The sequence below is a fragment of the Danio rerio genome, chromosome 4 (assembly GCF_052040795.2).
Source record: "Danio rerio strain M-AB ecotype USA chromosome 4, GRCz13ab, whole genome shotgun sequence".
Taxonomy (NCBI): domain Eukaryota; kingdom Metazoa; phylum Chordata; class Actinopteri; order Cypriniformes; family Danionidae; genus Danio; species Danio rerio.
This window is the reverse complement of record NC_141024.2, coordinates 68,905,211-68,923,570: the sequence shown is the minus strand read 5'-3', so window position 1 is coordinate 68,923,570 and position 18,360 is coordinate 68,905,211. Positions and strand designations below refer to the sequence as shown.

Below are 18,360 nucleotides of genomic sequence, written 5' to 3'. Positions count from 1 at the left end.
ACTAGAAGTCTCTCTTTCTCCCTTTCAAAATTCTAGTCAGCAGTTCCTGAAATGTTAAGGTTCTCAATGACTGACAGCATGGGACTCCATGTTTTGTTAAAGGAGTTCAGTGATCCTTTAAAACAATGTCTCAGTTTCTCAAGATAGATGCCATTAAAAATCTCTTTAATCCAGTTTTCTGATGAGGGAGGGGACACATATTTCCATTTGAGGAAAATTGCGCGCCTGGCGAGCAAGGTGGTAAAGGCAATGACGCAGCGTGATGTTTGTGTAGTTGGGGATGGAAGATAATCAAAAAGGGCAGTCAGAGGGTCAGGAGTGATGATTATATTAAGAGCTTGAGAAAGAATTGTAAAAATATTAGACCAAAAGGTTGTTAATTTTGAACATGACCAAAACATGTGAAGGTAATCGGCAGGTGACTGCTTACATCTGTTACAGGCATCACTCCTGCCTGGAAATAATCTAAAAAGTTTATCCCCCGCTTTTTTAGCAGGTGACAAGGCAACAGAAAGTAAAAAAAAAAATAAAATCAGGTAAATGTATATACAGATCTGGCATGAACTAACACGCGCATGAAACAAAGTGATCTCGCATGGCTACGACATATGGCGCGTTAGCACGGAAAGATGGTCTAGCAAATAAAGACATGAACAGTAGGGGGCAATCGTGTACTGTAACGCACTGTATTGAAGCCGGAGCATTCTTTACGCATCATTATAACCTAGAACACTACTTCATACAGGGGCGTAGATGTAGGGTGGACGGTGGTGATGCTTAATATTAATAGTTAAGTTTTCTAATTCACCACTGAACAACAGCTGATTAAACATCTGTGTCCTTTGAAGAAAAGCAAGATGGAGCAAATTAAAAAATAAAAACACAAAAAAAAATGCATTTAGAAACAGCTGAGAGATCTCTCTTCCCTTCCTCACAATGGTTTGGTCCACTGCCCGCGTCCCAGCTCACGCAAAGACTATAGAATATCTTAAAGGGACTTTGATCTCACCTACTCTATGCACACGGGTCAAGTGTGCGGCTGCCTAGTTAACCTCGAAAGCGATTCTCTTGGTTCTCAACGAGGGGTGCGGAGAGATAGGAATGGGGCATAAACTGTATTAAGAGCCCTTTTTTCCTTCTGGAGAGAAAGTGCCCTTTTTTCTGTTACTTTTTAAAATAATAATATAAGCCTATGCATATGTGAGTGTGTGTTCGATATGAGGGCAGCTTTCCCTGTATATATTAGTGCTGTCTATCGATTAAAAAAAATTAACTAATTAATCGCACCTTTTTAAAAAAAAATTTATCGCGATTAATCACATTTAAAATACTGAAACTTGTAATTTTGCCTGTTTAAATGTAAAATTAATGTAAACGCAAGACAAAAAATTATTTAAATTCAAAATATAATTGTTTAATAGAATTTTTGTTTAACTTGTAACACAGATTTCTTCATGCAAACAACATACCCACAATAAACCATTAAGATCCTGGCTTGACAGCCATATTTATTACAGAAATTAAAACACAGGCATGTTAATGACATTTAAATTTCAAAACAATCAATGCCAAAAAAGAAAACATTGATTTCCATGTTGGATTCTAAGTGGACTGCAAAAAAATGCCAAAATACAGGAATTGCAGATATGGAAAATGAAAAATTATAATAATAAACTATAGGATACAAACTGTTGCACTCATTGTAAAGTTTTATTGCTGTGAGTTGAGAACATTAGTTATAGAGTAGAAACAATTTTGCTTAATCCTCCTTTACATTCATCCAGTTGCTAAGACTAGGAGTATCCCGCAAGTGCACAGAGACTCCCAAATGCCCGCAAATGAATGATAATTTCTTGCAAACCGGTCGTTAAATACATTGGACACCCCTCTCGCCCCTACTCAGATACGTCGCTCACTCCACCCCTGACACCCCTCAACGGGCCTGACACAGACAAACACACAGACAGACACACACAACGCGCTGCAGACGTTTTGGCCCCAACGGCCTTCCATACTGGAGCGACTCCCCTCAGATTCAACACGCATGATCAAGTTCATCAAATTTGCTTAAACTAAGCGTCCTAAAGTATTACTGTATTTCACAAGGATTCTGACACAACAACGCGAAGTATACGCTTTCGTTGTGTTTATATGAGGAAACACGCTAAACTTGGTGGGCTCATGCTGAAAGGCAGAGTAATGCCCTGTCTTTGACAGCTCGCGACTTCACCAGACGTACTGAGTACATTTACGTAAGACACCAATACTCCGATTTTAATATGATTAAGATAATACTCTTTTTAAAATTCTACCATGTAGCCTTAAAAGGAACCTTACCTTAAAGGAACACCGAGTCATGAAATGCGGATGATTTTGTTTCTGTTCGCCATGCGGTGTCAACTTACAACAGAAGTCAAAAGTTAAAAATGAAACACCCGAAATTGCATGAAATTCTGGATAACCTGTGATGTACCTAATTGTTTTATACTGGAACTTTCCTTCAAAAAGTGCTTCCTTGGTCTTATCCACATTTATTGCATGTTGAACACATGTCTACCACAACAGGAAGTAAAAAAACCTGCATGCGTTAATTGCGTTAATTTTTTTAACGCGTTAATTATTTAAAATTAATCGCATGCGTTAACGCGTTAATTTTGGTAGCGCTAATTTTAAGTATTTATTTTTATTTTTATCTTTTCTTTTAATGGTTTTAATTGTGTTAGTTTTAATACAAGAGGTCTTTTGAATGTTGGAAAATTTGACAAGGTAAAGGAACTGTGCAAAAAACAAAACTTAATTTGTTTACAAGAGACTAATCGGAATAATGGCGTGATGGAAGATTTTAACAGGAGATGGAGGGGGGATATATTTTATAACAATGGTGATGGAAGGATGGGAAGAGGGGTCGCTATTTTAGTCAAAGAAGATATAAAGAATGATGTGGAAGAAATATACAATGATAAAGAGGGAAAATGCCTTGCTATTAGAATGAGAGAAAATAATACAACATTATGTAACATTCATGCTCCAGTAGCAGAAAAGGAAAAGAAGGACTTTTTTAAACAATAAATGATCTAATGATTTTATGGGGAGAAACTATTTTAATTGGATATTTTAACACGGTTTTTAATAGAACTGATTTAGCGGATGGCATGGTTTTTAGGAATGACACTGGGAGAAAAGAGTTGCAGAAACTAATGGCAGAGCACAAAGTAGTGGACATATGGAGAGTAATGAATGAAGGAAAAAGAGAATATTCAAGAAGACATTTAGTAGATGGTAACTTAAAGCAAAGTAGGATTGATTTTATTTTATGCAAGGAAAAACTGGGTGATTTTATAGAGTGTTTATTTTAAAGAAACAGCGCTAAGCGACCACAAGTTTTTATTAATGAAGATTGATTTTAATGAAACCGAAAGAGGAAAAGGGATATGGATTTTAAATACAGAAATTTTAAAAGGAGAACCTTATAGAAAGGCAATAGTGGACTTGATAAATACTGAAATACAAAATGAGATGCATCATGAAGATAAAAGAATATGGTGGGATAACACAAAATATGAAATTAATAAGTATACGATTAAAATGAGTAAATCAATACAAAAAGCAAAAGCACATGAAGAAGTAGAGGTTAGAAAGGAATTAAAGGACAGTTTAAATCAAGTAAAAGTAAATATAGAGTGAATAGTATTCAACGTTACTGTAATGGTTATTCATTTAAACCAACTTGTTATAAAAATACTTAGTTTGCAATTGTTGTCCGAATTAATCTGCAACGAAATCTGTTATTACAGTACAAATCTTGAATGGTATAAGGGCTCTGATTGGCCATAGCGTTCATTGTAACTCGGAACATGATTGGCTGCCGTAACCAAGAATAGGGTGAATCTTGGTTCCAGCTCGGGACGTGATTGGCCAGCATGACCAAGAATTAAAAAAAATCTTGGTTCCAACTCGGACCGTGATTGGCCGGTGTAACCAAGAATAACCACAACTTACAGGTGACAGTATGCGCCACTGGCCCAGTCTGCACTGTGTGGCATATTTGCCGACATATAACAGAGACTGAAACATTGCTCACACTTGTCTGAGGTGGTCATTTTGACTGCAATCTTGTTTTAGGTTGGCACTTTGTTTTTGAATATTGTCTGCTTTTCGAATGCGTATCTGTGCTGCAGTAGAATGCCTTAGCCTCACAGCAAACATTTTGGTCTACAAGCTGTCACTGCCATCTTCCCAGGAGAGTGGCTGTACTGGTTTCTTCTGGAAGTCCTGAGGGATGTACGGGACCAAGACATTAGAGCAGTTGGGGCAGCCTTTGAACCCAGGAGAGCACCCCACAGGCTCTGTGCTGACGGCCCCAGAAACTCGATTCACTCCAGAGTAGAACCGAACAACTCAGGCAGGGGCAAACCGCGACCGCACTGCACTGAGAGCAACGCAAAAAAATCCTGAATGGGCCAGCCAGGAGTCAAACCTAGAATCTTCTGATCCGTAGTCAGACGTGTTATCCATTGCGCCCCTGGCCCAGTCCGCGTCAGCAGTGCTCATTAGCATGCTGCTTGGAAAGAGGACACGGCTCGGTGAACATGGAGTTCCTTAAACGCATGCTGTGCTTTGTTGTCATGGCAAGTTGTGGTGTTGATAGGATGCTCTTACACCGAGCATGTGACAGTCCCTCCCAAGAAGAACTGTGATCCAGGCTCTGAGACTTTCTCTTCTCCAGGAGGAGGTTGCAAACGTTGGAGTTATTTTTGTCAGAGCAGCTGCAGCACACCTGGTTGGAGGCCCACACCTAGACTTGATGCCAACCTTTAGCCAGACCTTCCCTGGTGGTCTAGTGGTTAGGATTCCGTGGTCTCACTGCCGCGGCCCGGGTTCGATTCCCGGTCAGGGAACTTCCTTTTCACCTCCATGCTGAACTTTGAGGAGTGGTTAACTCACTTGGCGAAGGCAAGAAAGCGGCTCTGAGCGCAAAAGATGTCCTTCGAGCTGGAGTCGAACCAGCGACCTAAGGATTGCCATCATCCCACCTACAGTCCTCCGCTCTACCAACTGAGCTATCGAAGGCTTACAGGGCAGTTCCACAACCACATCCTATAATGTAGCTGCAGTCCGACCGCTGGCCAAAAAGGACAGAAGCAAAAGCACTCAAGCCTTCCCATACCGAGGGTCGAACCCGGGCCACCTGGGTGAAAACCAGGAATCCTAACCGCTAGACCATATGGGAACTGCCACTCTTGAAACCCAGTCTTGGCACAAACTCCAGTTCATTCTGATCGCTGGCACGTCCCTGCTCCGCTTGCACAAGTGCCACTCATACACTTACGCACTCTCTCATACACAGTTTCTTGGTTTCCGTAACCGAGAATCTTCTGATCCGTAGTCATAAGCGCTAACCTTTGTGCCACCGTCACTCTGTTCAGCACCTTGTTAGCACTTTGCTTGAAGCAAGGACAAGGCTCTGTCAACCCGGAGTTCCTTCACCCCACATTCTGCTTTGTTTTTATGGCAAGAGGTTGTGTGGATGGGATGCTCTTACAGGATTCCTGTCAGTCCCTCCATAGAAGACCTGAGATCCAGGGTCGGAGACTCTCTCCTCTCCAAGAGTAGGTTAAAAGCAATGATTTCTTTTGTGTCTGTGTGTCATAGCCCTTAGGTGTTGCTGCAGCTCAGAGACCTACAAGTGGAGGAGATTACACTGCAAGTCGGCTGGATGACCTCTAAGTGGTAGGCACTTATACCGCACGTAGGCTGGGTTTGCGATTGATGTAGCTGTAGTAGACATTCATAAAAATAAAAAAATTTATAAACTTGCTTACTCTGAGGTTGTGTTTAGGGTTGGGGTAGGAGTAAAATTGAATAAAACACAGCAGGTTACCGTGTGGTTGGGCCTAGGGCTGGGGTAGGTGTGATTTTAATAAACTGCGATAGGTTGTATTCTGTGCCATGTACGAGACATTGAATCAATGAAACCCACATGGAGGTTTGTTACTGTGAGGTTGAGTTAAGAGTTGGGGTAGGTTGGGAGGTTGATAAAACACAGCAGGAAACTGTGAGGTTGGTTTAAGGATTGGGGTAGGTTTGACATTCAAACATAACTGGTTGGACGCAGTGTCTTGTACCAGACATTAAATGAATGAAAACTCCAGGAGGTTTTTACAGCCCACTTGGGGCTGACCAGGTCGTTTGGAGCAGGCTCCGATTTCTATTTATACCTTTCTCAGTCAGGTAACTTCCTTTTCAGTAGTATGAGCGTCTGCACTGTGTGGCATATTTGCCGACGTATAACAGAGACTGAAACATTGCTCACACTTGTCTGAGGTGGTAATTTTGACTGCAATCTTGTTTTAGGTTGGCACTTTGTTTTTAAATATTGTATGCTTTTCGAATGCGTATCTGTGCTGCAGTAGAACGCCTTAGCCTCACAGCAAACATTTTGGTTTACAAGCTGTCACTGCTGTCTTCCCAGGAGAGTGGCTGTACTGGTTTCTTCTGGAAGTCCTGAGGGATGTACGGGACCAAGACATGAGAGCGGTTGGGGCAGCCTTTGAACCCAGGAGAGCACCCCACAGGCTCTGTGCTGGCGGCCCCAGAAACTCGATTCACTCCAGAGTAGAACCGAACAACTCCGGCAGGGGCAAACCGCGACCGCACTGCACTGAGAGCAATGCAAAAAAATCCTGAACGAGCCAGCCAGGAGTCGAACCTAGAGTCTTCTGATCCGTAGTCAGACGCGTTATCCATTGCGCCACTGGCCCAGTCCGCATCAGCAGTGCTCATTAGCATGGTCCTTGGAAAGAGGACACGGCTCGGTGAACATGGAGTTCCTAAAACGCATGCTGTGCTTTGTTGTCACGGCAAGTTGTGGTGTCGATAGGATGCTCTTACACCGAGCATGTGACAGTCCCTCCCAAGAAGAACTGTGATCCAGGCTCTGAGACTTTCTCTTCTCCGGGGGGAGGTTGCAAACGTTAGTTATTTTTGTCAGAGCAGCTGCAGCACACCTGGGTGGAGGCCCACAGCTAGACTTGAGGCCAACCTTTACGCAGACCTTCCCTGGTGGTCTAGTGGTTAGGATTCGGCGCTCTCACCGCCGCGGCCCGGGTTCGATTCCCGGTCAGGGAACTTCCTTTTCACCTCCATGCTGAACTTTGAGGAGTGGTTAACTCACTTGGCGAAGGCAAGAAAGCGGCTCTGAGCGCAAAAGATGTCCTTCGAGCCGGAGTCGAACCAGCGACCTAAGGATTGCCATCATCCCACCTACAGTCCTCCGCTCTACCAACTGAGCTATCGAAGGCTTACGGCGAAGTTCCACAACCACATCCTATAAGGTAGCTGCAGCCCGACCGCTGGCCAAAAAGGACAGAAGCAAAAGCACTCAAGCCTTCCCATACCGGGAGTCGAACCCGGGCCGCCTGGGTGAAAACCAGGAATCCTAACCGCTAGACCATATGGGAACTGCCACTCTTGAAACCCAGTCTTGGCACAAACTCCAGTTCATTCTGATCGCTGGCACGTCCCTGCTCCGCTTGCACAAGTGCCACTCATACACTTACGCACTCTCTCATACACAGTTTCTTGGTTTCCGTAAACCGAGAATCTTCTGATCCGTAGTCATAAGCGCTAACCTTTGTGCCACCGTCACTCTGTTCAGCACCTTGTTAGCACTTTGCTTGAAGCAAGGACAAGGCTCTGTCAACCCGGAGTTCCTTCACCCCACATTCTGCTTTGTTTTTATGGCAAGAGGTTGTGTGGATGGGATGCTCTTACAGGATTCCTGTCAGTCCCTCCATAGAAGACCTGAGATCCAGGGTCGGAGACTCTCTCCTCTCCAAGAGTAGGTTAAAAGCAATGATTTCTTTTGTGTCTGTGTGTCATAGCCCTTAGGTGTTGCTGCAGCTCAGAGACCTACAAGTGGAGGAGATTACACTGCAAGTCGGCTGGATGACCTCTAAGTGGTAGGCACTTATACCGCACGTAGGCTGGGTTTGCGATTGATGTAGCTGTAGTAGACATTCATAAAAATAAAAAAATATATAAACTTGCTTACTCTGAGGTTGTGTTTAGGGTTGGGGTAGGAGTAAAATTGAATAAAACACAGCAGGTTACCGTGTGGTTGGGCCTAGGGCTGGGGTAGGTGTGATTTTAATAAACTGCGATAGGTTGTATTCTGTGCCATGTACGAGACATTGAATCAATGAAACCCACATGGAGGTTTGTTACTGTGAGGTTGAGTTAAGAGTTGGGGTAGGTTGGGAGGTTGATAAAACACAGCAGGAAACTGTGAGGTTGGTTTAAGGATTGGGGTAGGTTTGACATTCAAACATAACTGGTTGGACGCAGTGTCTTGTACCAGACATTAAATGAATGAAAACTCCAGGAGGTTTTTACAGCCCACTTGGGGCTGACCAGGTCGTTTGGAGCAGGCTCCGATTTCTATTTATACCTTTCTCAGTCAGGTAACTTCCTTTTCAGTAGTATGAGCGTCTGCACTGTGTGGCATAATTGCCGACGTATAACAGAGACTGAAACATTGCTCACACTTGTCTGAGGTGGTAATTTTGACTGCAATCTTGTTTTAGGTTGGCACTTTGTTTTTGAATATTGTATGCTTTTCGAATGCGTATCTGTGCTGCAGTAGAACGCCTTAGCCTCACAGCAAACATTTTGGTTTACAAGCTGTCACTGCTGTCTTCCCAGGAGAGTGGCTGTACTGGTTTCTTCTGGAAGTCCTGAGGGATGTACGGGACCAAGACATGAGAGCGGTTGGGGCAGCCTTTGAACCCAGGAGAGCACCCCACAGGCTCTGTGCTGGCGGCCCCAGAAACTCGATTCACTCCAGAGTAGAACCGAACAACTCCGGCAGGGGCAAACCGCGACCGCACTGCACTGAGAGCAATGCAAAAAAATCCTGAACGAGCCAGCCAGGAGTCGAACCTAGAGTCTTCTGATCCGTAGTCAGACGCGTTATCCATTGCGCCACTGGCCCAGTCCGCATCAGCAGTGCTCATTAGCATGGTCCTTGGAAAGAGGACACGGCTCGGTGAACATAGAGTTCCTTAAAAGCATGCTTTGCTTTGTTGTCATGGCAAGTTGTGGTGTCGATAGGATGCTCTTACACCGAGCATGTGACAGTCCCTCCCAAGAAGAACTGTGATCCAGGCTCTGAGACTTTCTCTTCTCCGGGAGGAGGTTGCAAACGTTAGTTATTTTTGTCAGAGCAGCTGCAGCACACCTGGGTGGAGGCCCACAGCTAGACTTGAGGCCAACCTTTATGCACACCTTCCCTGGTGGTCTAGTGGTTAGGATTCGGCGCTCTCACCGCCGCGGCCCGGGTTTGATTCCCGGTCAGGGAACTTCCTTTTCACCTCCATGCTAAACTTTGAGGAGTGGTTAACTGACTTGGCGAAGGCAAGAAAGCGGCTCTGAGCGCAAAAGGTGTCCTTCGAGCCGGAGTCGAACCTGCGACCTAATGATTGCCATCATCCCACCTACAGTCCTCCACTCTACCAACTGAGCTATCGAAGGTTTACGGGGCAGTTCCACAACCACATCCTATAAGGTAGCTGCAGTCCGACCGCTGGCCAAAAAGGACAGGAGCAAAAGCACTCAAGCCTTCCCATACCGGGAGTCGAACCCGGGCCGCCTGGGTGAAAACCAGGAATCCTAACTGCTAGACCTTATGGGAACTGCCACTCTTGAAACCCAGTCTTGGCACAAACTCCAGTTCATTCTGATCGCTGGCACGTCCCTGCTCCGCTTGCACAAGTGCCACTCATACACTTACGCACTCTCTCATACACAGTTTCTTGGTTTCCGTAACCGAGAATCTTCTGATCCGTAGTCATAAGCGCTAACCTTTGTGCCACCGTCACTCTGTTCAGCACCTTGTTAGCACATTGCTTGAAGCAAGGACAAGGCTCTGTCAACCCGGAGTTCCTTCACCACACATTCTGCTTTGTTTTTATGGCAAGAGGTTGTGTGGATGGGATGCTCTTACAGGATTCCTGACAGTCCCTCCATAGAAGACCTGAGATCCAGGGTCGGAGACTCTCTCCTCTCAAAGAGTAGGTTAAAAGCAATGGTTTCTTTTGTGTCTGTGTGTCAGAGCCCTTAGGTGTTGCTGCAGCTCAGAGACCTACAAGTGGAGGAGATTACACAGCAAGTCGGCTGGATGACCTCTAAGTGGTAGGCACTTATGCCGCATGTAGGCTGGGTTTGCGATTGATGTAGCTGTAGTAGACATTCATAAAAATAAAAAAATATATAAACTGCTTACTCTGAGGTTGTGTTTAGGGTTGGGGTAGGAGTAAAATTGAATAAAACACAGCAGGTTACCGTGAGGTTGGGCCTAGGGCTGGGGTAGGTGTGATTTTAATAAACTGCGATAGGTTGTATTCTGTGCCATGTACGAGACATTGAATCAATGAAACCCACATGGAGGTTTGTTACTGTGAGGTTGGGTTAAGAGTTGGGGTAGGTTAGGAGGTTGATAAAACACAGCAGGAAACTGTGAGGTTGGTTTAAGGATTGGGGTAGGTTTGACATTCAAACATAACTGGTTGGACGCAGTGTCTAGTACCAGACATTAAATGAATGAAAACTCCAGGAGGTTTTTACAGCCCACTTGGGGCTGACCAGGTCGTTTGGAGCAGGCTCCGATTTCTATTTATACCTTTCTCAGTCAGGTAACTTCCTTTTCAGTAGTATGGGCGTCTGCACTGTGTGGCATATTTGCCGACGTATAACAGAGACTGAAACATTGCTCACACTTGTCTGAGGTGGTCATTTTGACTGCAATCTTGTTTTAGGTTGGCACTTTGTTTTTGAATATTGTCTGCTTTTCGAATGCGTATCTGTGCTGCAGTAGAACGCCTTAGCCTCACAGCAAACATTTTGGTCTACAAGCTGTCACTGCTGTCTTCCCAGGAGAGTGGGTGTACTGGTTTCTTCTGGAAGTCCTGAGGGATGTACGGGACCAAGATATGAGAGCAGTTGGGGCAGACTTTGATCCCAGGGGAGCACCCCACAGGCTCTGTGCTGGCAGCCCCAGAAACTTGATCCACTCCAAAGTAGAACCAAACAACTCTGGCAGGGGCAAACTGCAACTGCAGTGCACTGACTGAGAGCAATGCAATAAATCCTGATCGAGCCAGCCAAAACTCGAATCTAGAATCTTCTGATCAGTCAGACACGTTATCCATTGCGCCACTGGCACACACTGTTCAAGGAGTGCTCATTAGCATGCTGTTTGGAAAGAGGACATGGACCGGTAAACATGGAGTTCCTTCAACGCATGCTGTGCTTTGTTGTCATGGCAAGTTGTGGTGTCGATAGGATGCTTTTACACAGAGCATGTGACAGTCCCTCCATAGAAGAACTGTGAACCAGGCTCTGAGACTTTCTCTTCTCCAGGAGGAGGTTGCAAACGTTAGAGTTATTTTTGTCAGAGCAGCTGCAGCACACCTGGGTGGAGGCCCACAGCTAGGCTAGAGGGCAACCTTTAGCCAGGCCTTCCCTGGTGGTCTTGTGGTTAGGACTTAGTGCTCTTACCGCTGTGGCCTGGGTTAAATTCCTTGTCAGGGAGCTTCCTTTTCACCTCCATGGTAAACTTCGAGCAGTGTTGCCGATGATCTCTTCACGAAAGCAGCTCTGAATGCAAAAGATGTCCTTCGAGCCGCACTGTAAGACGTAATAAGACACACTCTGGCACAGACATCCAGTCTGCACGCTGGAATACATGCTATTATCTCATGGTTGAGACGCAGCTTCAAAAATTTGTTTCAAACCGGAAGTACAAATTTGCTTGAAATAACGCAAAAACAATCAATTTACACTTTTTAGTGAAATATTTGTGTCCTAATAGTGTTTTTAGCAGTGTGGGACACATATATGACTGTCAACAGCTCAAAAAATGTGTTTTGGAGTTTCGTGACCCTTTAAGGTACAAATGGTAGAGAAAATACACACATGAAAATCTTACTTTGTTTTTCTTCTAACTAAGTATATTTTTATATGTTTTGTTGTTTTGTCTCAAATTATTTTATTTAGGACACAAATGCCTCAAATGCAGCTTTAACATCATTGGAATAAATTATATTTTAACATATTCAAATGGAAAAGCTAACATATTAAAAAGGAATAATTATTTACAAGGTTACTTTTATATCTGCATTTTTATAAACTAAAGCAGTTTTGTTCCAAACCTTTGAAAAATAGTCCATGTTGTCTTTATATTTTTAGATGCTTCATTTATTACTGATTTTAGTTTATTCTTTCAAAATATGTAATTATGCAGTTGAAGTGATATTGTGCTATTTTGCTACATAGTAGAAGTGAACTAGTTTTGTTTTGTGTTAAAGCCACAATGGCCCTGCATAAAAGTGCTTTACTGGGACCTTATAGGCACATTTTGTGCCTGGACTCAACTTAGTATTAGTGGGACCTAACTTGTTAATTACTAAATGCCCACAGAGCATGCTCACAGGACATACTTCTGACCCAGATAGTATACCTATACTTCGCCCATTGTGGCTATATACACTACACTTTGTGTGGACTTGCTATGGGCCCTCAGTGAACTTCTGTTTCGAGTGGGCCAGCCCACAGTTTGGTCTAGCGACATTGTATATGTTTTTGGTATAGACATGTTAGTTTGGAAATTTGTGCACTAAAACTGTACACTCAAGTACATGAAGGTGAGCTTAAGCAAACTGCATTAAACATTCAAAACTATTGTATAATAGGCTGAGAGAGACATTAGAAAAGCATATCTTAATTAAGATATAAATTGGATCCAATTAAAGTATTGTAGAAATTATCCTAAAGGATTTTCCTGTATTGTACTATAAAATAATCCTATAGGAATGGTTGCAAAATATGATGAAAATTCTAAAATAACTCCTTCAAAGAAATCTGATAGGATGCTTCTTTTGTGTCTGTATAATTGTAAAAGTTAGACTGATTTAGATCAGAAATCCACTACATGTTCATTAACTGAAAACACATCTGAAGGTGCTACAATTAACACATAAACACCCTAGACAGCACAGCACAGCACAGCACCACTGCTTTTTTCTGTGACAGACATAGATCTCGTCTAGGATTTAAACCCAGGACCTCTTGAACCCTAAGTGAGAATCATACCCCAAGACCAATAAGCCATGTAGAAGTGCTTGGCAGTGCCAGAAAAAAAAAATTTCTGTGAAACCGGTCTAATCTACTTTTTGTTCATGTTTTTGTTACGCAACTCCCTGGATGCATATTACAGTTCACAGGCAGTAAAAAACGGCCCAGTGGCCTAATGTTTAAGGCACCAGCCTTCGAAGCTGGGGATTGTGGGTTCAAGTCCCACCTGGGTTGTCTTTGATGCAGTTTTTTGAAGTTGGCTGTGCAGCACAATCCAGTGTGACCTTCAAAAAGCTAGGTTCATACTCTTAGGTCAAAAAGACATTATAATGGAAAACTCTTCAGAGAAGCTGATTTGTCATTAGTTGCACACACCAGATCGTCTGAATGCAATAGGGATCCTAAAGTGCTGTTCTCTGAGTTACAAGAACTTCCTGAGTCATACAACAAGTATAGCAAATGCTAGTATTGGCCCAGTGGCCTAATGGATAAGGCATCACCCTTCAAAGCTGGGGAATGTGGGTTCAAGTTGTGTTTGTTGGGTTACTTTTAAGTTGTGTGAAAAAATCCTGACTTGTCTACTCAAAGCTTAGGTGTAATGATCTGAGGACAATAGTTACCTTCAAATTCTCAGACTTGCTGCACACTTCAATTAAGATTCATCCGATCTTGCTTGAATTATCCAATCACGTTACAAACATACAAGGTTTAGCTAAGCTCTGGTTATGGAGATCTTGACTTCAAGTACCCGGTGGCTTTCAACTAATAGTCTCATGTTAGGTGGATGATGATGAAATGCAAACTAGAAAATAGCTGCAGAAAGGTTGTGATTTCATGTTAATGAGAGTGGCCTTGACTGGAATTTGAAACTCAAGACCAGTCACACCATACGCAAGAACCATACCCCAGGACCAATTAAACACAAATATGGATGATTGCACAAAGAAAATTTTTGTCCATTAGTTGCACATATCTTATTTGACGGAATGCAAACTGGCATCGAGATCCTAAAGTGCAGTTTTCCATGCATTGGCATCTTGTTGAAAGCTCCTTGGCTCTCTCCGCTGGTGTGCTGGCCTTCATGCACAGCCTGGTCAGGTGTACAGAGAGTGGTCTGTGGCTTCTGGCACTCCAGGCACTAGACAACGTTGCTATCAACTGACCTGTAAAAACACACATTCACCATTCATGATGTCATGAACAAGAACATTTTTAAACCAGGCACACAATTTTCTACATGAATTCAATAACCAAAAACATGAAGACAAAATAAACTAAATATTGATATATATATATATTTTTTTTTTTGGTTCGCACATGTACTTGCTGAATTACCTCAAGGAATAAATTGGAATATTTCAAGATTAATTAATTAAATAAATTAAAACCACATTATTTCATTTACCAGAAACAAAAATATAATGTTACACTGAATTCATTATTTTTTGTGTTCCACCCAAAGATTCGGTGTGGCTTTTTCTGGCCACCACTAAGAAATTTTTCTCAGGGCACCACTGCTTTTTGGGTTGCTGAATAACACTTATAATATATCCTGAGAGTGTATAGGTTAACTTTAATTAAAAAATTATTCTGGATGAACAAGCTCTGAAAAAAAAATCATATTCATTTTTCAAAAAAAGGAAATTTTTTTTATGTCTCTGTCATGATGACTGTACATAATATTTTACTAGTTATTTTGCAAGATTCCAGCATTCAGCTTAAAGTGCAATTTTAAGGATTAAGCAGGTTAACTAGGAAAGTTACTGGATAACTTTGTTTTGTGAACAATAAAATATATTCTTAAGGAGGCTAATATTATTGAACTTAAAATAGTTTAATTGCTTTTATTTAAGCCAAACTAAAATAAAAGAATACTATAAAAACTGACTTTTACAAGAAATATTTTTTTAATTCAATTCAATTCAGCTTTATTTGTATAGCGCTTTTACAATGTAGATTGTGTCAAAGCAGCTTCACATAAATGGTCATAGTAACTGGAACAGTGTGGTTCAGGTTTTAGTGTTTAAGTTCAGTTCAGTTCAGTTTAGCTCAGTTCAGTGTGATTTAATCATTACTGAGAGTTCAAACACTGAAGAGTCAATTCATCGATGCGTAGCTCTACCAATCCTGAACCATGCGAGGCAGTGGCGACAGCGGAGAGGGAAAAAAAACTTCACCTGAGGGGAGTGAAGAAAAAAAACCTTAAGAGAACCAGACTCAGTTGGGCACGGCCATTTTAATTTCTCCGCTGGCCAAAAGTCTTGTGCAGAGCTTCATTCGCCGTGGTTTAGGCTGGAAGATGGCCTCAGCGAAGACTCGTCTGTCCCTGGAGCGTCGCTGGAATCAGACTCATGTTCTCCACTCCCCACGACCATCAGTGCAGCAGCAGCTCAGGATATGGCCTGGTCCCGGATATGGAATCCGGGAAATTTATAAGAATTACTGTAAAGATTCCTTTGTTCTTTACAGGAGGAATTTTGACTTGACAGCTGTGTATCTGTATAGATAAACACACACACACACTCACACACTATTTCCCTAATTTGCAGAAGATAACACACACACACACACTCACACACTTTTTCCCTAATTTGCAGAAGATAACCAGTTGTTTGAACTGATTATGTGATGCTTGGATACTTATGTGGTTATGCGATTCAGATCTTGACCGAGAGGGGGAAATATTTGAATTAAACGTAATGCTTCTTGTCAGCGGTACTTATAACGGAAAAAACTACATTAACGTTTGTTGATTGCAGACGGTGGTGGAAATAGACCTGGTCCTATTGAATTCGCGTTTTTTAGATAAATATTGTGTAGATAAAGTTAGTTATTTCGGTTTTAGGTTAAAGTATACTGTGTAGTGTTTATATTGTTCATGTATTGTTAGTATTTGTAGTTTTAGTGTACAGTTTGATGGGTTAAGGTTTGTAGTTTACTTAGTGTAGGTTGCATATATAACGTTAAGATTTTCGCTGATCAAGTGTTCGTCTAATAATCATTAAGTTAACTATTTACTAGTGTTTGAGTAGTTTGCATCGTTGTTTTGTAGTTTAACTAAAGTTTTAGCGTCTACATCACTGTCTCCGCGACTGGACACTGGTGAGTAAAACTTCAATTGGTTCATAGCCGATGTGCGTAAAAAAAAACATAAAATCTAATTCAATTAGACTAAAACAACGTTTAACTTACCTTTATTAGAGATTATCTATCTTCCAGTGATGTGACTGCTAGTTGTTTCAGGCACGTATTCAAGGCGGATCCCATTTAGGGATTTCCCCATTTTATTCGTCTGAACAGATCATTGGGATTTTAAAACAGAGCTGATCAAGTATACTTGATTGCCGTGTTCAGAAATTCCAATCACGCACTAGCACTAGGAAGATAGTGAGAAACCTCTGTTCTTTGCTTCATTACAGATTTTTATTGTGAGTATTGATTATATTTTAAGTTAGGTTAGGCAATATAAAAGGGGCTAGCTTTTATAGTGAGAATACAAAGTCCAAAAGTAGACTAGTTATCAAATAGGCAAATTAGACAGACTTCACATAATTAATCAGATAATAATTTAATGTGGCAGCTAAATTAGTCAAAGTCTTTGAACAATTTCTTATCTACACTGTAAAAACATTATTGTTCTTGCTGCTTTTAGTTAAGGCAACATAAAATGTTAAGCTGTACTAGTTGGCAACTTGTATTTTTGAATTGACAAGACATTTAATGCAGACTGAGCAATACATTTATGGAAAGTTTTGACAAAAAAAAAAAAAAAAAATATATATATATATATATATATTTTTTTTTTTTGTACAAAAAAAGCAAAAAAAAATTTGTATATAATATGTAATTATAGTAAATAAAAATGTCAAATAGAAAAATATGTTATTATATTAATGTTAATGCACTAAATTAATGCAGGCTCGATGAGCATAAGAATCTTCTTTCGAAAATATTATCATGGTAATGTGACCAGACTGGTGCTCTACATTAACATTTATTTAAAATGTTATTTAAAAATCATTTTATGTAAATTTTTGTGCTTTAATTCTTGTAGAAACATGGAAAAATTTAGAGGTGTGAGTTCAGTTACCAAATGGAGGCGTGTCCAGAATATACTTCATGATCTCCAAACTACACAAACACTTGACATCAACAACCAAGTGGCTGAATATCTTCTGGCAAATTCTGAAACAGGACAAGATGAAGAAATGAACTGTGATAATATCTCAAATTTCAAAGAACACAAACACCAACACTGACCTTGAAAGACACATTGATGATGTCACTGATGATGATGACAGATTTACAGACTACCTCAGGAATTTCAGCGAGGAAGAAGATTTAGATTTTAGTGACACACAACAGAGGCTCCTTTGATGACTTGCCAGATGAGCTGCGTCAGTGGGTTGTAGAGTGTGGTGTGACACAAAATGCCGCTGACAGCCTACTTAAAATTCTAAACAAACACATCCCCTTACTTCCTAAATGTGTGAGAACTTTGATGAAAATTTCACACACACGTAAAGTCAAAAAAATGGATGGTGGGGATTATGTCCATTTTGGAATATTGGAACACTTGCTCCAAAACAGAAATGCCCTGATGTTACAAACTGACAAAATTAAGATGCAGGTCAATATAGATGGACTGCCATTATTCAAAAGCTCACAGAAGCAAATTTGGCCAATTTTAGGAAAAATTTATTTTGAAAGGGACCCGTTTGTCATTGGTGTCTTCTGTGGAAACAGCAAACCTCGCAATCCAAACCAATATCTCCCAAGATTTTGCAGAGGAGGTTTCCGCACTAGGACAAGGTTTCACTGTGGCTGAAAGGCTGTTTCATCTTTCCCTGGACTGCTTTATCTGTGATGCTCCTGCACGATCATTCATAAAACAAACAAAGGGGCATGGAGGTTATAGTTGTTGCGATCGTTGCACGCAGGAAGGATCTTATATGGGACGGAAAATTATATTCCCAGAAACACATGCCCCACTCAGGACAGATGAGTCATTTACAGAAATGCATGATGACAACCACCACAGAGGTCACTCTATACTCAATACATTAAGTTTGGGAATGGTCACACAATTCATGCTGGATTATATGCATGATGTTTGCCTCGGTGTGACAAGGAAGATGATCAATTTTTGGACCAAGGGCAACCTAAAAAACAGACAGAGCTTCCATATAATAAGTAACATCTCAGAGAGTCTTGTAGGAATGTCAAAAT

General features: G+C 41.6%; 9 non-coding genes across 9 annotated transcripts; 3 read left to right on the top strand and 6 right to left on the bottom strand.

The window, feature by feature from the left end:
• Positions 1–4,983: 4,983 nt before the first annotated feature.
• Positions 4,984–5,070, bottom strand: trnay-gua (transfer RNA tyrosine (anticodon GUA)). Its single transcript is given in 2 exon segments — positions 4,984–5,019; positions 5,034–5,070. It is a non-coding gene; the product is annotated as a tRNA-Tyr (tRNA).
• Positions 5,071–5,158: 88 nt separating this feature from the next.
• On the bottom strand, positions 5,159–5,230 carry trnae-uuc (transfer RNA glutamic acid (anticodon UUC)). The gene has a single exon. It is a non-coding gene; the product is annotated as a tRNA-Glu (tRNA).
• A 1,458-nt stretch (positions 5,231–6,688) lies between these two features.
• trnar-acg (transfer RNA arginine (anticodon ACG)) lies at positions 6,689–6,761 on the bottom strand. The gene has a single exon. It is a non-coding gene; the product is annotated as a tRNA-Arg (tRNA).
• Positions 6,762–7,056: 295 nt separating this feature from the next.
• Positions 7,057–7,128, top strand: trnae-cuc (transfer RNA glutamic acid (anticodon CUC)). Its single transcript has one exon. It is a non-coding gene; the product is annotated as a tRNA-Glu (tRNA).
• An 85-nt stretch (positions 7,129–7,213) lies between these two features.
• On the bottom strand, positions 7,214–7,300 carry trnay-gua (transfer RNA tyrosine (anticodon GUA)). Its single transcript is given in 2 exon segments — positions 7,214–7,249; positions 7,264–7,300. It is a non-coding gene; the product is annotated as a tRNA-Tyr (tRNA).
• An 88-nt stretch (positions 7,301–7,388) lies between these two features.
• Positions 7,389–7,460, bottom strand: trnae-uuc (transfer RNA glutamic acid (anticodon UUC)). The gene has a single exon. It is a non-coding gene; the product is annotated as a tRNA-Glu (tRNA).
• A 1,459-nt stretch (positions 7,461–8,919) lies between these two features.
• On the bottom strand, positions 8,920–8,992 carry trnar-acg (transfer RNA arginine (anticodon ACG)). The gene has a single exon. It is a non-coding gene; the product is annotated as a tRNA-Arg (tRNA).
• A 295-nt stretch (positions 8,993–9,287) lies between these two features.
• On the top strand, positions 9,288–9,359 carry trnae-cuc (transfer RNA glutamic acid (anticodon CUC)). Its single transcript has one exon. It is a non-coding gene; the product is annotated as a tRNA-Glu (tRNA).
• A 3,933-nt stretch (positions 9,360–13,292) lies between these two features.
• Positions 13,293–13,365, top strand: trnar-ucg (transfer RNA arginine (anticodon UCG)). Its single transcript has one exon. It is a non-coding gene; the product is annotated as a tRNA-Arg (tRNA).
• The last annotated feature ends 4,995 nt before the right edge of the window (positions 13,366–18,360 follow it).